The sequence below is a fragment of the Vulpes vulpes genome, unplaced genomic scaffold (genome assembly GCF_048418805.1).
Source record: "Vulpes vulpes isolate BD-2025 unplaced genomic scaffold, VulVul3 u000000643, whole genome shotgun sequence".
Classification (NCBI taxonomy): Eukaryota; Metazoa; Chordata; class Mammalia; order Carnivora; family Canidae; genus Vulpes; species Vulpes vulpes.
The window spans coordinates 71,314-88,340 of NW_027325793.1; the positions used below are offsets into that span (position 1 = coordinate 71,314).

At 49.8% G+C, this 17,027-nt stretch overlaps 1 long non-coding RNA gene across 1 annotated transcript; it reads right to left on the reverse strand.

The window, feature by feature from the left end:
* Positions 1-13,755: 13,755 nt before the first annotated feature.
* LOC140597403 (uncharacterized) lies at positions 13,756-16,928 on the reverse strand. Its single transcript, XR_011999239.1, has 3 exons — positions 16,785-16,928; positions 16,637-16,680; positions 13,756-14,208 (listed from the first exon to the last, which is right to left on the reverse strand). It is a non-coding gene; the product is annotated as an uncharacterized lncRNA (long non-coding RNA).
* Between the last annotated feature and the right edge of the window lie 99 nt (positions 16,929-17,027).

The window sequence follows — 17,027 nt, forward strand, 5'->3', positions numbered from 1 at the left end:
CCTCCGTTCCCCTGCTTCTAGAGTCTTAAGGCAGGAGCTTGTGCAAGTATATGTATATACATGTGTGCGGAATCATGGCATCATTTTAGGGCCTCAATCACCACTCCCACCACTGAGACTAGCACAGCCTTTGTACAAGCTGTTCTGTCGAGAACTTTGAGAAACACACTATTAATTCTCATGGCTGTCCTGTGATATCCCATACGGATCTCCTACAACACCAACTTCTGCATCTCCACAGGAATTTCCTTGTCCCACTTTGCATTACTATGAAAGCTTTTCTGCAAGCCAGGATTGTGCTTTCCTTTTAAGGGCTCATCTATGGATTTCAGGATTTTTCTAGATCTCATGACAACACAACTAGATTGCCATCTGTTATTATACTGAGTTCCCACCAGGACATCCCAAGACTACTCAAGTCATTTCAAAGGTCACCTAAACCAATGACTTTTGAAGTAAAATCTGGAGAATGAGCAAGCAAATATCAGCCTGATATCCCTGTCTGCAACTCCATCATAGGCTATGTCAACCCAACAATCCCCAAGCCAGCTCCTCACACAGAATCTCCCATTGCAATAAGTGATGCCAGCCTCCACTCACTTCCTCAGATAAAGCCAGAGACTCCTCTTACCATTACTCACTACATTTGAGCCATCAAAAGTCCTCTTGTCTGCCCCATCCATTCCCTTTCTAATCCAGGTTACCATTATCACTGATCTAAATGGACTTAAGCACCTCCCTACTGGTGTCCCTGCCTCCCTTTTTACCCGCATATTCCCTGTACCCATACATTCCCTGTACATTAGACCCACATCTGTAAAATAAAGTGCCCCATTTCATCTATCTGTATAGTCTCACTTAACGGTAAAATCCAATGTGTGTAGGTGGATAGAACTTTATACAGTGTGGCTCCCACGTCCTCCTCTGACGTCATATCCTGCAACCCTGTACACGTCCCACCCACAACTGGGTTTATTTCTTGACAGGACACTCTAGCCTTGTTTGGGATCTGGATACATCATGCCCATCCTGAAAGTGGTGTAAGAGACAATTCTTCTCACCTATCTGCACACAGCTTGCTCCTTTCTGACAGTCACATGCCAGCTACTCAGAGCTTTCTATGACCAGCAGTCTAAGCCACCAGACATTCTCCATAACACCTCTTGATTATCTGCATAGATTTCCCCCAATACATGCTTTCTTCTTGTCTGCCATCTCTCTTCCTGCTACAAGGATGCAAGTTCCTTAAGAACAGAGAACTCAGTAGTCTTACCAATGTATACCCAAGTTGTATAATGAGCACTCATTACATGCTTTCAGGTTAAACAAGTAAGTACTAAGCGTGGAGCACAAGTGGGGATGATGCCATAATAGCACCATACCCTTGAATGGCTGTGTACTCTCAGTGCTTCCAAGTAGCTAGGTTTTGGATTCCTAATAAAATTTAGAGAAAAAAAAAACCCAGCTTATACTTTTCTAAGTTCTTTCCGTTTGCTATAAATATCTCTAACTCCTTGAATTCTCTCTTAACTGCCAAAGCTAGAGAACCAACCTCACCACCTAGTGCATCTTTGTTCATGAAGTTTACTTGTTTCTTTGTGAATAAAGATTGAGGAATCCGGGATCCCTGGGTGGCGCAGCGGTTTGGCGCCTGCCTTTGGCCCAGGGCGCGATCCTGGAGACCCGGGATCGAATCCCACATCGGGCTCCCGGTGCATGGAGCCTGCTTCTCCCTCTGCCTATGTCTCTGCCTCTCTCTCTCTCTGACTATCATAAATAAATTAAAAAAAAAATAAAAATAAAAAAATAAAAAAAAAGATTGAGGAATCCATGAGTTATGAGATTTAGCACACAAGTGACATAATTTCTGATAGTAATTTTTCACTTTTTCATTTTGAACCAAGTCCTAGAGAGCTGAAACTTCTACATAGGTGAAGTCCTCATATCTGAAATTTTGCCATATTTTATTTTCAACCCACCAATCCATCAACATGTTTAAAACTATCATAGCCATGTCCAAGACTCATTAAAGAGGTCTTATTGGAGCCATTCTAATTATGTAACATATATACAAGGTACCCAAATACATGGACAAATTCATGTAAGTTATAATACCCTCCAAGAGAAACCCTGTAATATATAGATTTTGACTTATGATCTAACATGTGACTATCAGTTATACATAGGAGACATATTTGATTAAATAAGAAAAAATATTTAGACATACTGAAATAAAAGATTGCATACCTCCCTGTAGTAGTCTACAAAGGTGATTTCAGCACCACCTGATTTCTTAAATTTGGTTCTGGGATTATCCTCCCAATTAATAGCATCCACCCTATAGGTTTTGTTGTTATACCTGTGGAATATTCACAATATATGGTATTATTCCTAATGTATTCATAGCATGGGATCAGGCAAGAATTAATAGGCTTTAAATCCTACAGGTAATTGCAGGATATATCAGCTTTATTATATTCAATATATTCACCGAGTTGTACACTCTTCAACACAACTCAAACACCACAACCACGAGCAGTCACTCCTCATGTCCACTCAACTTCCCCAGTCCTTAGATAACTGCTAGTTTAAAGTCCATCCTATACGTTTGCCTACCTGACCTGTTGCATAGGAATTGAGTCATACGATATGTGACCCTTCCTGACTGCCTTCTCCCACTCAGCATAATGTCTTTCGAGATTCATTCCTGCTATAGCATATACTTGTACTTAATTCCTACTTATTGCCAAATAAAAACATAGCATATCTATAATGGGATATATGTTTCAGCGGATGAACATTCAAGTTGTTTACACTCTTAAGCTATTATGAATAATGCTGTCAGGTCTACAAAATTGGTACATTGGCCATAAGTTTTCATTTTTCTTGGGTACATAACCAGGAATAGAACTGCTGGATCACATGGCCACACTATATTTAGCATGTTGAGGAAGTGCCATACTGTTTTCCAAGGAGATCATACCATTTCACATTTATACCAGCAACGTTTGAGGGTTGGTTCAGATTTTTCACATCCTTGCCAACATTTAGTATCTGCTTTCTTAATTTTAGCCATCCTAGTGGGTACGAAGTGCTATTTCACTGTGGTTTTACTCTGCATTTCCCTCATGGCTAATAACATTGAGTATATTTTCATGTGATTATGGATCATTTTTATATTTTGTTCAGAGAAATGTTGATTCAGATCCTTTACCCATTTTTTAAAAGTTATCTTTTGACTTGTACCTGTTCTTTACTTAAATAGATGCAAGTTATGAGATTGAGAGAAAACAATTGCAAATCACCTTTCTATCCATTGTTTTTCACTTTTGACTTTGAAGAACAAACGTGTTTAATTTGATGAAGTACAATTTATACTTTTCTTTTGTCATCCCTTCTCTGTTGGTGTCCTATAAGGGTTTTGCTCACCTAAAGAAGATTTACTCCTATAGTTTCTTCAAAGACTTTTAAACTTTTAACACTTACATTGAGGTCTATTTTGAGTTTATATTTGAGTCTATATTTGAGTTTGAGTTTAATTTCTTATGGGGGAGGGGGCGCACAGGAGGTGAGTTGGGAAGGCCTGGAACAGGGCTGCCAGCTGTGACTGCTTCTACCATGGGGCCCTACCTTCCTTTCCTGCCACATCCTGTCCCCTCCCCGCCCCTTCCCACGCCCAGCTCAGGTCACTTGTGCCATTCCTTCTGTAGGATTCCCACCCCCTGCCTTTGCTTTGTGCTTTGTGCAGTCCCCTGCACCTGATATCCCCACCCACTCCGACCTCCATCTCCAGCTCTAGCAAAACCACTGCATCTTCTGGGACTCACTAAGGTGTCCTCTGCCCTCCTTCCCGAGCCACCCCCACCCCCCACCCCCCAGGCAAAGTTGATGGGACCTCCTCCACTTCCAAGCTCCAATGGTCAGCTATGAGCACTGGGCTCTAGAGTCAAACTTCCAGAATTCAAACCCCAGCTCTTGCACAGAATCTTGGGCAAATCATTCCCATCAGTAAAATGGGTATCCGTATTTGCCTCACAGGCATAAGATAATACATCAAAAGCATTTAACACAGTGGTAGCCACACAGTAAGTGCTTTATACACTTATTTATGAGGTGTTCGCTGAGCCTGGCACCATGCTTGGGGCATTATTTTATCGAATCCTCAGGGTAATTAGATGAGATGGGTGTGGGTGCACATTTTTACAGATGAGGAAACTGAGTCTTGGTGAGGTCAAATACTTGCCCAAGAGCACATGGCTTTTGAATGGCAGAGTGGGGACTCGAACCCACGACCATCTGCCCTGCACTGAGACTGGCACACAGTAGGTTCATTTATTCATTCAATACGTACTGGTGCATCCCACAAGCTACGTGGGTGCTTCACATCTGAACCCCAAAGATTCATAACAAGCATGCCATGTGGGTGCCATTGCTACTACTCTATTTTCCCAATGAGGCAGCTGAGCTAGGAGGGATGGAGACCATCTGGTCCGTGAAGAGGCTGGGATCTGAATCATCTCCAGCTTCGGAGTCCCAGGTGGCCAACTCCCTGCTCCTGAAGTCCTGGCCCTGCAGCACCAGCCAGGTCCACCTCTGCCCTGCCAAACCTTTTCACCACTGACCTCCCCAGGTGTGCCCAGTACCACCCAGCTCCCTCTCCCCTCTGCACATAGGTCTCCAATGGAGAATCATGGTAGCAAGAGGGAAACCTTCAACCTGAAACACGTATTACTGAAACCAAAGAATCTGAAAAGGCTACATGCTGTCCAAATGCAGCTGCAGGACATTCTGGAAAGAGCAACACCATGGAGACGGCAAAAAGATCAGTGGTTGCCAGGGGTTGGGGGCAGAAAGGGATGAACAGCAGAGCGCAGAGGATTTTTAGGGCAGATAAAGAGATGTATAGGAAATCTCAGTACTTTCTGTTCAGTTTCATTGTGAACCTAAACGTGCTATAAAAAATAAAGTCTATTATTAAAAAAGAAGAAAGTAAAAAAGGAAATATCTTGTCTGTGCTCTGCTGCTACTGTAGGACGTCAGCAGGGATCCCAACGCTCCGGCACATAGGCAAAGGGCCTCCTTCCAGATGGGTTCCTCCCTGCCCTCAGCCCATCGCAGCCTGCACAGGGCTGGGGCCTTCTCAGAGAAGGGGTCTGAAGGCGTCCGGCACACAGCGAGAGCCCAGTAGCCGCTGGTGAACGGATCAAAGCTTCCTCTCCTGGACTCTTGCTCTCTCTCATACACGGTTCCAGAACAGCCCTGCCCCACCCTCCCACCCACACACTTCCACCCTGCCCTCCACATCCACACAGATGGATAATGAAAGCAGAGACACAGGACGGTCCTTCTGCAGCCCCATCTGTGCCTGTGGGAGAGAGCGGGGGGGCGGGGACATAGGTGATGAAGCCATGGCACCTGGATCTTCAGAGTCCTAGTGCTAGCAAAGTCTTCCCTCTTAGCACCTGCCCTAAACATGGCTGTGGGCCTTACAAGGGAAGCAAAAGCCTGTTTCTCAGTGGGCTGCTGCTAGGACAGCCCCAGTTAACCCTTTTCTGGGATGCTATAAATAGGCACCACGCATCGTTCCCTCAGAGTATAGGGACTGGCCAACCTGCCCTGACCTGGAAGCAGGGCGTTCTGGGCGCTGAGATTGGGTTTCCCTCACACAGGTGCCCTGCACAGGTGCTCAGACACCCCCTGACGAGAAGGTCACGCAAGTGCCTGGTTCTGGGGCATTCACCTGGGGGCATTTTGGCAAAAAGGTCCCCCCAGCTACACCTCCCGCACACAGCCACTCAGGGAGATGATGGAACTGTGAAGACAGTCAATCCCCCGCCCCTCCATTCCCGGAGAAAACAGCCTGCGTGTCTCACATACCCAGCCCACGCCCTGGAGACCGGCCAGCCCTCTCCTGGGTGCTCTGCTGCTGTGTGAGGCGGCTCCCCTGGCAACATGCCCCACTTCCTCAGACCCACGGGCCTTGTGGATCAGGAAGGCACGCACAGACGCTGGAGCGGCCTCAATTCTCTCTGGGGGTCTGGGCAGCTACAGGAGATAAGAACACGAATTCCAGATGGTTGCTTCAAACAGCACAGGGTGAGCCAGAAAACACATTAGCCACCTCTAGCCTACACTGGGAGGAAAAGCAGCCAAGCATCACATCCAAGGGCTGGGTGAGTACCCTGGCTCTGCTCCCTCACCAGCTGTGTGGCCTTGGGTAAGTCACTTCACTTCCTTCGTGCTTCAATTTACTCCCCTCTATAAAAAGGGATAATAAATAGGACCTACCCCTCTGAGCTGTTTTAAGACTGAAATATGTTCATGGATGTAGAGCACTTAGCACAATGTCTAGGACACAACAGAACTTTCTGGAAAATGCTCTGTGCCTAAAATGTCCAAAACGGGATCCCTAGCCACATGCGGCTATTGTCCACTTGAAACCTGGGACAACTGAGCAACAGGATTTTTTTATTTGAGTTTTACTTCCTTTAAATGTAAACATGTAACACTAGTGGCTCCAATTGGATGGTGCAGGTCTGGAACACAGTAGGTGCCCGGTAAATGCTAATTATGATTGTTGTTAGGGGTGGTTGTTTTTGGAGGGCTCACTGGGTTACAAACTAGGGAGCATTTCATTTCTGAGCAAGCTGAGATCGGGGAAACTGTATTCATCTTCAAATTCCAGCATCTTGCTGAGCGGTTCTGAACCGCATTTGGGTTTTGGGGTTGTGGACCTCAGAGACGTACTGAGGATACTCTCTCCCTACAACAAGTACAAAGTGTCTGCATAACTTCAGGGTTGCCCAGGCCTCTAGATCCCACAGACACCTAGCACCCAGGAGGTCACTTCCGCACTGCGGGGCTGAGCTCCAGATGCTGGGGCCCTCACCCTGCCCAGGCGGGCATCTGTGTTTTGTCTGCCTAGTTCGTTCCCATGTCCCTGCCTGGTCATGTCACCTGGACTCTCCTCTGGGTCCCCTCCCTCCCTCTCACTGGGCTGACCCCACAGCGTCCCTCCAGGCTTGACAGATCTAAGCTATGAGTCCCAGAGTGACTGGCGCAAAAGCCATATGTGACTGGGGCGGAGGTCCAATGAAACCTAATCCTGAATCTTCCAGGAGAACTACAGCAGGGGGGTTGGGGGGGTAAGGCGAAGCTCTCTGTCTGTTGATGCCAAGCTGGCAGGTTGTAACCTGAGAGCTGGGCAACATTCTCCCTCCCCACAGAGACCAACAAAGCAGAAAGCTAGCACAGAGAAAATCAGTGCAGAGACCAGAAAACACAGAGGGTCCTGATGACATCATTGGAACCCCTGGATAGAGCTGTACCTGAAGCTGGCCTCACTCCAAACTTCCCAAACCCCTGAAACCACAACGTCGATTTCTTAAGGCTCTCTTTCCCTCTTGGCTTGATCTTCATATATTTATTCGTTGTTCGAGCTGGCTTTGTTAGCAAGTTATCGTCCAAATTGAAATGGGTGGAGCCGGCTAAAATACCGCGCCGTGTTACTTCTCAGTTGTGTGACCTTGGTCCAGTTTCTTAACCTCCCTGAGCTTCAGTTTCTCTCATCAGTAAAGAAGAGTTGCTATTTGTACCTGCTCTATAGGAAGCTCACTTTGTGCACTAAATGAGATCAAACAAAGCAAATTAGAGCAGCATTTAATAAATGGTGGTTGTAAAGATGTCTAGTTCTCAAAAAGAAGGAAACAAATGCATGATAGTTGCTATAATTCTAACTAATTAGACGTAATTTACTAAATAATAAAAATTAAAGGAGAATCTAGTCAAGGTCCCAGGTATCATCAAGTCTCAAGTCTTGAGGCTTCCGTCCTCTGATTTTTAAGTAGGAGACTCACTGCCAAAGGAACGGTTATTGTCCTTTACAAAACTGAGTTCTTTCAAGTTTGTCCAATGAAAAAGCACAAAAATCTATTTATTTCTTGTCTTCCTCTACTACTCAAGGAAAAGTACACTGCCTCCCCCTGGCCTTCAGCACTTAGCTGCTCATCCAGGGCCTCGCGGTGGCTAAGTGACAAGACCCGCAAGCTCACTAGGGCGTCAGAATTTCTTCAGCTGAGGGATTATTGCCAGGAGGACAATGAATAAGCAGACCCAGAGGGAAGATCCAACTGCCCACCTCAGGATGTTGAGGCAGCCAGGCAAGACTCAGCCTTCCCCACCCCCGCTCAAGGGCTCGTTCCTTTGGACCCCAAGAAATACCCTCTTCCCAGTCTGCGGCACTGCTCCTGTGGCAGCAGCACCCCCAGCCTGGGGCTTACCCAAAGAGAGCAAGATCCTACACTGAGAACATCTACAAGTTCATGTGACTGACCAGACAGGGCAGCACAATGTCCTTCTGCGACTGATTTCTATCTTGCTCTTAAATGGGTAAGCCAAGCACTCTGCCTGGTCCCTTCATAAATACTGGTGAATACCTGGCAGTGATAGCATCGCAGCAGTGCTGCGCGGTACAGGATACCCTCGCCACCTGATGCACGAGGACACCAAAGCTGGAAAGGTCCAAGCATCCACTAAATGGCAGGACTCAAACTTGGAACACAAGGCTGTCCGATTCCAAAGCCTGGACCTTTTGCCAACTCCACGTGCTCAGAGGAGCTCATCACCATATGTGATAGGTCATTGGTTTCAGCTCCAGAGTGATGCGGAGCCCGGTTCCAGAGCCAGAATCCAAGCTGTACCACTGACACTGTCGGTGACCTTTGGTGACTTATTTCCCATTCCCGTGTGTCGCTATCCTTACCTTTAAGGGACAGTGTTTTATCCACTTTGTGTGGCTTCATAACAATTAAATGAGGCCATCACCATAAGATGCTCAGTAAATACTGTTTAAGAAATAAAAAAATCTTTACCCTGTTAGAATGCCTTTAGTTGAGCCTTTGCTTTTCCTGACCAGAACGAAGATTCCCAGATGGTCTTATCAGTGACCGAGTTTTAATAGGTCTTAAATACAGACTTGGCAAATTCCTTGTTGAGAAAATGCGAGAGACCTGGCTCTCGGGGAGGGATGCTGGCCAAATCTGATGGTTTGAGGTTCTTAGAATCCTGGAGCTGTCCAACTGCGTCCACTTGGAAAGCAGAATGGCATAGGCAGAAGGAAACTGCAGGCGGCCACAGGTGGTTAGGGGCAGCGCTGGGACAAGGACTTTGGTGTCCTCACTTCCCATCCTGGGGTCTGCAGCCAGCAAGTGGGGTGTCCCACTGGGGTGCACAAATGCCCTTTCCTACCTGCCGACCAGCAACAAATGCTACACTACCATTTCCCGGAGCCCTTCATGAGGTTACTGCAGGGAAGACCCAGCCAGACCGCACAGGAGACATAACCCAGCCGGAAAGCTAGGCCCCACCTGCCACCCTCCTCACATCAAACCAGGGTGCTGAAGCCCAGGCCCTGCGCTAGCAGAAGCTCTCGGAAGCCGCATTGCCAGAGACCTGAAAAAAGCATCAAAACACACCGCACGGATGTGGCTGCATTATTCACGAGGAGAATTTCTGCCAGCTTAAGCCTGAAAACACGACACACGTGAACTGATCTGAGTCAACCCTATAAGCATCAGAGAACCCCAAAATATCCACACCCAGTATTCCTGTATCTACTCGACTGGCAAGTATTTCTGGAACCCCTATTTGGCCAGTGGGGGAGTGGGGCAGAGTAAGGCGCTGTGGTTTCTAGCCTAAGAATTGAAAGCTCAGAAGAGAACAGCGAAGTTTCTTCTCTTGCCTAAAGACTCTGTGCCCCCGATTTGTGCCCTGCATTTATTGCTCGGCTGTGGCCAGAGCAGTCCGCAACGTGGATGAATTCATGCTTCTCCCCTTGTTCAAAATTCTCCCACGGGTCCCGTCTCATTTCCGGGGGGGCCACAAGACCCTGCAGGAATGGCCTCCTGCTCCCTCTCTGACCTGTCTCCTCCTCCCTTCTGTTCACTCCACTCCAGGCTCCTTGACCTCTTTGCTATTCATCGTTCCTGACTCAGGGCCTTTGTCTATGCTGTTCCCTCTGGCAGGAACACCTTTCCTGCAGAGGTCAGCAGGGTTCCCTCCTTCCCTTTAGGTCTCTGCTCAAATGTCATAGTATCAGAGGCCATGCCTGACCACCTCCTCTGGAAAGCACTGCCCATTCCGCTCCACTCACTTTCTTTTTCTTTTCGTTCTTTTCTTTTAAGATTTCTATTTATTTATTCAGGAGAGACACACAGAGAGAGGCAGAGACATAGGCAGGGGGAGAAGCAGGCTCCCTGCGGGAAGCCTGATACAGGACTTGATCCCAGAACCCGCAATCACGATCTGAGCCAAAGGCAGATGCTCAAACACTGAGCTACCCAGATACTCTCCACCCACTTTCTAGCTTTATTTTCCTCACAGCATTTGTGACTTCTAATACAGGCATACTTTGCTTTCTTGTACTTTCAGACACTACTTTTGTTTTTCTTTTCTTTTTTTCTTTTTACAAATTGAAGGTTTGTGGCCATCTTGCATCAAGCAAGTCTGTATTAGCACCATTTTCCCAATAGCATTTGCTCACTTCCTGATTCTGTGTCACACTTTGGTAATTCTAACAATATTTCAAAACTTCTCATTATTATTATGTTTGTCATAGTGATCTGTGATCAGTGATTATGAAAACTCATGATGGTCAGCATTTTTTTTAGCAGTAAAATGGTTTTTTTTGGAAGCCTTCACCTCCCACTCCCCTTAAAACATGTATACAATATGTACAATAAAATAAAGATAAAATTAATATAATTGTAATATGTGACATAACACAGCATTTCTAGATTAAGATGATTATATTATTAAAGATATAATAATAATTATATTATTTTCTTTAGACATAATTCTTTCGCATACTTAATAGACTACATTATAGTGTAAACACAACTTTTACATGCACTGGGAAACCAAAAAATTCCTTTGACTTGACTTATCACAATATTTGCTTTCTTCTGGTGGCTTGGAACTGAACCCACGATATCTCCAAGGGGTGCCTGCATATATTTATTGTTTATCTATCTGTCCCCCAACTAGATCCTATGCTTCATGAGAGCATGTGAGCAGGGATGCCGCTTTGCACCTTTTCTACAGTTCCTAGAGCTGCACCTGGTACATAGTTGATGTTCAATAAATATTCCTGGAAGAAAGGAGGCAGCAAAAAACGTCAGGAATGGAAGGAGGGAGAGGAGGTGGGATAGAGAGGAAGGAAAGAAGAAAGGAAGGAAAGGAAGGAAGGAGGCAGGAAAGAAAGGAAGAAGCTTTCTTCTAAGAAGTGGCAAAAAGCTCCATCTTGGACCCTGTTACCAGCTGATACTTTCTGAAGTCCAAGTCCAAGCAAGACCCTCCTTGCTCATAAATTTTCTACAGCTCCCTGCCGTCTAATGGAGCAAAGCCCCGAGCAGGGTGCATCTAGCGGGCCTTTGCTGCCCCATCTCTTCCCCTACATACACCTGACCTCAAGCCATGTCTCCAGGGACTCTGCTGGACCTCTGTGAGGCCACCCTTCAGAGCTGACAAAGCAGGATTTGAATCCTGGCTTCTCCACAGACTGGCTGTGTGACCTTAAAGTGAGCTGCTTAACCCCTCTGTGCCTCCAGCTCCTCCTTTATGGAGCGAAGGAGACAAGTACCCTCCCTCCTCGGGCCGTCATGAAGAAGTGAAGGAGTTTTCCAGCACAGAGGTTTCTCCGTCTCAACCACAGTGCCAGTCTGGGCTGACACTTCTTGGTGGGGGGGGGGGGGGGGGGGGGGGCTGTCCTGTGCATCACAGGAGGCTGAGCAGCATCTCTGGACTCTACCCACTAGATGTCAGTCCCACCCTCGTTTTTGACAAGAAATGGCTCCAGACATTACCAAATGTCCCCTGGGCTAGGGCTGCCAGATTTAGCACTAGGCACTTTACTTCTGTTTATCTGGAATTCGAATTTAACTCGATGACCTATACGGTGTCCAGCAACCTCACCTGGGGGGCAAAACTGTTGCCCCTCTTTTATTGAGAAGAAGTAGATCCAAGTGGAAGCACCACAGGGCTCTCAGTAGAAACATCAGTTGATTCTCTCACTTCCTCCAATCTTCTTAGGATGTGAAACCCTCCTCCACCATCCCGTCACACCCCTACCCTGTCCCAAGGCTGGAAGGCACAGCTCCCCAAACGCGCCCAGCTCAGCCGCTGTGGCAAGGGCTCCCCATGGCAGCTCTCATACCAGCTCCAGTTTGCAGAGGTCCACAAGAGCCTCCTCTCCAGCACTGGCCTCATCCCCCTGCCTCCTTCCCCCGGGGGTCTGTCCTCCTGCCCTCAAGCACCTGCTTTTGTCTCTTCCAATTAAGAGGCCTCCCAGGCCTAGCCCAAGGCAAGAAAACAAGGCAGTTAGTCACTTGGCTTCCGTTATCAACCTGGCTCAAGTGGCTGGCTCCTTTAATGGCAGTCGTCATGGCAACAAGAAGCCAGTCCCCACAGCTGCCACTCTGGGAACCAAAACAAAATTAAGGGTTGGAGGCTGGGAGGAGAAAGGAGGGGAGGGCAAAGCGAGCCAGGGTGGAGCCAGAATAGAGCTGATTGGGTTTAACTGCAGGAAATCTCACCCAGGCCACCCTATCTCCTGAGTGACACTGGGGAGACAGAAAAAATAAGATGCCTGCCCAGAGGCAGCTCAGGCTAATGTGGTGGGTGTTTTCACATCGCTTATCCTGACAAGTGATCTTCATCCTCACTGGGAATAAACTGAAACTCAAACCCTTGTGAAGATACAGACACATGCCCCACTAAGGCTGTGCAATTACAAGCCATCAAGTTTAGCTCCGCCCTCTTCCTCCACCTAGCTCCTGTCCTCCCCATCCTTTTTCCCTGTGCTTTTAGGATAGGACCTCCTGCTCTGCCCCTCTGCATTTGGCACCATGCTCCTTCCTCTCTGTCCTCCAGCCACTTCAGAGTCCTCTCATCACTCAAGTTCACCGTGCTCCCTCCAGCCACAAAGTCTTTGTATATGCAGTTCCCTCTGCCAGGAATGGTTCCCCTCTGTCTTCCCACCTCCTGCCTTCATCTTAAAGGTGTGCTCATCCTTCACGTATCTTCTTAACATCACTTCCTCCAGGGCGCCTTCCTGGGCCACCTTAACCTTGTTGTATGTTCTTGTGGTGCCGAGTACCTCTCCTTCATACCTTGGTGCAAAGGCTATCATAATCCTCTGAATTACACTCAGAATGTCTATCAGGATCTGTGTACCAAAATGGGAATGTCAGCCCTATGAGGGCAGGACTTCTCTTATTCACTGCTGCATCCGCAGAGCCCAGTCCTGTGTCTGGCACACAGACACCCTTCAGTAAATAAACATGTCAGAATTTGAACCCAGCTCTGGGTGAGCCCAATGCTCCTTCTTGACCTGCTTCATGGTTCTGAGTCCTACTGGCTCCCAGAGTCAGCACAGGACAGAGCTTCCAGCCCCATAGCCGCTGCTGGCTTTTCTGGCTTCTGTGGCTCAGCCCAAGCTTGCAAACCTTGTCTAAAGAAACTGACTGTTAAGCCACCCTTTCCAGGAAGAATGACGGGAGGTACCTTTGGATGAGGCTGTGACAGGCAGGGATGTGACTTCTCTGAACCCAAAAGATGAAGAGAAGGAAGAGCAGACTTGACTCCCAGATTTCTAGGCAAAGAGTTTGCCTCCACCATTCCATTGAAGACTGGCTCTCTGATACTGGGACAAGATGCTCTCCCAAGAGGTGGGCAGAGGAAGGCAAGGAAAGAGGAGGTCTGCTTTGGTGGGGCATGGACTCATCGCCACGCCCTTAGGGGCACCCATGCTGAACAAGGGGTTCATAGAAGACTTGAACTTGTCTTCCCTTGACTGCTTCTGTGCCCTTGAGAAATCACTTATCCCGTCTGGGCCATTTTTCACCTCTGTAAGATGGAAATCATTCCATCCACAGCTGAGACTGTGGTGCCGTGGAGACACGGATGAGCACGTTTAGGATATAGAGGTAAGAGCCTGGCTCTGATGTCAGACAGATCTGGGGGGTTAAGTCCCCGGCTTTGCACCTTCTTGGCTGTGTTCTCTTGAGCAATCCACACCTCGTCTCCAGGCTTGGTTTCCTTGTCCATGAAATGGGGGCAGCCTCAGTCACCTCATAAAGTCACCGTGTACACAGGATATGGCACAGAATAGTACCCACTCTATGGAAACTCTGATTACTGAAATGATGTGCCCTGAGAAATGCAGAATTTAGAATCAGCCACCAACTTGTGGCTATAAACCTGCCTTCTGACTGCAGATCCAGGGTCAAGGACCTTTGCCCAAACTTGCGAGGTTCTGTCCCTGACCCCTTCAGGCACCAAGCAGGATGCCAAGGGGTCCCTCTGATCAAGTGATGGCCTCAGCCTTAGGCCAGGCAGAAAGCTCATTCTAAGCCCCAAACTCGGCTGCTCCCAGGACAGAGGATGCAAGCTGACAACTCTGGTCACTGGAGGCAACGTGTCCTCCACAGCTTGCCGATATTCCAAACTAGACTGACATGGGTAGGACCTCCAGGAGCATTGCACCAATGCCTCTTTCTCCAGCTGTGGAAACTGAGTCCTTGAGAGAGGAAAGGACTTGTCCAGGGCACCAAGGGAGCTCCTGGCAGAACCAGGCCAAAGGCCCAGCTGAAGCCCTGCCCAGAAGCAGATACCGAGAGGCACTGCCCTCCCTGACGCCTTGCTCCCAGGCTCTTCTACCCGTAGACCCCTTCCATTGAACCAGCAAGCCATTTCCTGAGAAACAGCCATTCCAGGGATGCCTGGGTGGCTCAGTGGCTGAGTGTCTGCCTTTGGCTCCGGGCTTGATCCCGGGGTCCTGGGATCGAGTCCCGCGTCAGGCTCCGCACAGGGAGCCTGCTTCTCCCTCTGCCTGTGCCTCTGCTTCTCTCTGTGTGTCTCTCATGAATAATAACTAAACGCTTCAAAAGAAAAGAAAACACAGCCATTCCATGTGACAATCTCCGGGGAGTACAAATTACATCTAGGTTTAAACAATGAACAAAGAGACTACATACAGGCTTTTAACCTGAAGGCTTTTGAGAGAGTTTCTATAAGACACCCTCCACCAACTCGTCATCAGAAAATTGCAGGTGTGCAGGTTTTGTTGGAAAGATGGTCTATCTAGATAGAGCTTTCTTCAGGTCCCACAATGCCTCTAAGAGGGCCAAACTGAAAAGTTCTGGGCCTTTCTGAGGAACTCCACATCCCTCATTACGGATCCTTATTCAGAAATGCCAGAATATACAACTAGCTCTAGAGCTGATTCTTTGAACAACACGAGACATGCCACACAGAGACCTACGCACAACATGCGCCCATGCTTTCTGAGGAGGGAGGGGCAGCCACAGGTCCCCTCTTCCAGGCTGTCTTTGATGGCTGACTGCCACCATGCAGGGAGGGGCTTCTGGGTGCTCAGTGCTGACACCAGGCTGACACCCTCCTCGTGTGTGCACACGCATGCGTACACACACACACACACACACACACACGCAATCAGGCCAGCCCCAAGGTCTACAGCCATCTGTGATCTCGGGCTGAGGACTCAAGGTACAGAGGTGATGCCGCTCAACAGCGATCGGGTCCCAGGTGAGGGATGTGAGGCAGCATAAGGAGGGCAGCACACACACATACAGTCACACATACCTGGTCGCAGCCTCACTCACGCACGCAGAGACTTACGCATCACACGGTCACACACCATACTCACAAAAACAGATCCACACACAGACACATGTACACGCAATACGGAGACACACTTGGTTACCTCCAGGCAGATGCACAGACAGCCTCAGACACACACTCACAGCACATGTCGGCGCCCACACAGGAGTGAGCGTGCTCCACACACAGTCCGGGCATCTACATGCTTCCCAGGAACCCACCACTGCAGGTTCGCCCCTCTCCGGGAAGTCGAGGGCTATTCGCTAAAGGCTAGACTGGGCTCCCAGCTGGCCCCAAGGAGAGTGAAGGGGGCGGAGGGGCAGGTGAACCCTGCCTGATTCGCACCCTACTGCGTGTCGGGGGTGGGGGGGTGGGCAGGGGTGGGCAGGGGTGGGCGAGGGGAACTCGCCTGCCAAGACGCCCTGGCACAGGCCCACAGATGGTGCAACCCAATGACCAGGGACTTTCGGGGAGGGAGTCCCCAAGCTCCTGGGGGCGGCTCTAAGGACTGAGACTTGTGGGGAAGGGGAGATGGGGGGTGTTACCCAAAGTGAACCGTTCCCTTTTCCCGAAGTCTGGTCCTCCTTCTGCAGCCCTACCCAGCCCCTCACCTCCCAGTAAGTCCAGTCAGCCCCCAGGTGCTTGCCTCCCCTTAATGAGACCCACCCACCTGCTCCTCCACAAGAGGGGGTCCTACCCAGACACGCCCGGGTGTGCCCCATCGGGGGCGGCCCTCCCGCTGCGTCCGCCCCTACACACAGCAGCCAAGCATCGACCCCGTACCTGAGGCCCCCACCCCCAACTCACCCGCCTCCAGTCCTACCAGGTGAGCCCCACAGCTCAGGTGGCCGCCCCGCTGCCACGGGCCCCCACCCCTTTGGAGACCCTTCCCCCGGGGGAGCTCCGGCGGCTCCCTCCGCAGGGTCGCGCCCCCGGCCACCCCACCCCCGGCACCTACCTCCTTCTTGACAGTGCGCAGCAGCCTCTGCCGCGTGTCCGCCTCTGTGGGACGAGACGGGGGGACGGCGGGTCAGCCGAGCGCTGGGGGCGGGGGCACGGGCCGCCCTCCCGCCGCCCCCGCGCCCCGCGCCCGCTCACCCGCTTACCCGCGGGGCCCGAGGCCATGGCCGCGCGCGCTGCGTTCCCGACCGGGCGGCGGCGGCGGCGGCGGCGGCGGCGGCGCTCGCTCGCGGGCTCGGCTGCAGCAGCCGCGGCGGGGCGGGGCCGAGGGCCCGGTGACGTCAGGGCCCCCCGCGCGGCCGCCCCGCCCCGCCCCGCCCCGCCCCTCCCGAGCCGCCGCCGCGCGGCCGGGCGCCCAGCGGGAGGGTCCTCCGGGCCGCGCGCACGCC